The sequence below is a fragment of the Lissotriton helveticus genome, chromosome 3_1 (assembly GCF_964261635.1).
Source record: "Lissotriton helveticus chromosome 3_1, aLisHel1.1, whole genome shotgun sequence".
Lineage (NCBI taxonomy): Eukaryota > Metazoa > Chordata > Amphibia > Caudata > Salamandridae > Lissotriton > Lissotriton helveticus.
Genome location: NC_136061.1, coordinates 2,067,299,098 through 2,067,301,294, shown reverse-complemented (window position 1 = coordinate 2,067,301,294; position 2,197 = coordinate 2,067,299,098).

The following is a 2,197-nucleotide window of genomic DNA, read 5'->3' as shown; positions in this document are numbered from 1 at the left end:
CAATGTGAGAAGTTGGCCTGGCATATGCTGTCCACTATTCTAGTGGGCACCTTGCACCAGTCCAAATGACCCTGATTGATGGTATGTTTAACGACAACCTATATAGAATCTATCCTAGTGGTAGCTGTGGAGAGCAGCCTTCAGGCTAAGTCTTGAAAGAATATAAAGCAGCTGGTTTTACCAGTCTATAATCTCATGAATGACCAAATGAAAGGAGAACCACAGCAGTTATATAAATAAAATATATGTATTTATTCTAAACACATCCCTCTAGTCTCCTTATGAGGCTAGAGGCAAACGTACATTCAGTAAACTTAAATAGCACACAGTAAATTAGCACAATGTATGTTGAGCCCTAGGGGTGTTCCAAACCATATATTAAGAAAGTGATATAAGAACCACGACTGACATAGATAGAAGGCCTAGAGCCTTTAGAACTGCTAGGGCCACCAGGAACCACCCAAGGTAGTGACACAGGGGACCCACGGGGAACGCGTGCAGTGTCTAAACACAGCCGCAAATCACCTTAAACTTCTATGGGGAAAGTCGCTGTTGCAAATTTAAAGATTAAGGACACTTAGAAGAGGACTTGGAGCAAACCCCTTTAGAAGTAGGAGGTTCTAGAGTCATCTAGAGTCATCTAGAGCAGTGGTTCCCAAACTTTTGATTCCTGAGGACCCCCATTGAGTCACCACTGGAAGCCAGGGACCCCCAAGCAGTTTGTATGAGTTAAATTTCAAAGATTAAAACAGTAATTCGAAATAAATACACACGTGTGCACACAAAACAAATGCTCAGAGTACTAAGGATTTTGGGGCCAGATGTACGACCATTTCATTTAACGCCTCGCAATTGGCGACACATTGCGAGTGGCAAATTGTGAGTCGCTAAATGAAATGTACAACAGTGTGTTTAACACTGTTTGGGATTCCCAATAGGGTCGCAAATTGTGAGGTTCAATAATATTAATGAGCCTCTCGCAATTTGCGAGCCCATTTGGGAATGCCAGCCCTCCCAGCGATGGTGGACTGCTGGGTTCTGCAGGCCACCATGTCTCGGACTGCTTTTAATCAAAGCAGTTTTTTTTTTAAATGCTGCCTGTTTACCATCCATTTTTAAAAAAAAGAAAATGAAACGTTTTCGTTTCATTTTCTAAGGGCAGGCAGAGGTCCCTGGACCACTGCCTGACCGTAAAAAATAATTTTGCATGCATTTGCAAAGGGGAAGGGGTCCCCTGGGGACCCCTTCCCATTTGCGAATGCATTACCAACTACTTGAAGTAGGTGGTAATTGTGATTGTTTTGCGACCGCAAAACATTTGTACATGGTTTTGAGACTTGCTATTTGGAAGGGAATGTCCCTTCCAAATAGCAAGTTGCAAAACCTATTTAGAGAGTCGCAAACAAATTGTGACTTGCGAAATAGGCTATGTACATGGCCCAATAGGTTTTTACATGCACAAACGGGTTCGCGAACCCGTTCGCGTATATAAAAACAGCTCGTACATCTGGCCTTTAGTATTTTATATTGAAGTAATAGCCCCTCTGTCACATGTATTTCATTTGTTTTGTAGCATCTCTCATACCATTGTAGGATGTCAGAGCACTTTACATCACACACATCTAGAGACATTGAATAATACATGTAAATCAGTGTGTATATAAAATGTTTAAAGAGTGCTTGGTCTGGAAAAGCACAAACTCAGGATTCAGAGCATAACACAGTGGCTAGCATTGACTTTAACATTAAAAATGTATTTCCACCCAAATATATCTTTTTAGCAGCATCAGGATAATGAATAACTGGGACAAAATATAAGTTACTAACTGGTACCATGCAGTTTGCAAGCAGCTCTTTGATAACAGTTTATAGGTCCCTCTGCTAGATTACGATTGTCACTTATGAAGTGCACAGTAATAAAGGAATCTCTGTGGAAAAAGCAGTAACCACGAACCTAGGCACATAAAATGCTGCTTTTTAGGATGCATGTTACACGTTCTTTGCAGTAGGCACATTAACCCTCTGTGCTACATTAGTTAAATCAAAGCTGCCACTGAACAAAACTCTCCTCGCTCTCCAGCAGGTACATTAATCACTGGCATTCTCTTGACACTTGTATTGTTGCTGGAAAGCTGCTAATTATACAAGAAATGTTTATGTGCTTTTAAAACTGTTGTCTACGGACCCCCTGGGAATG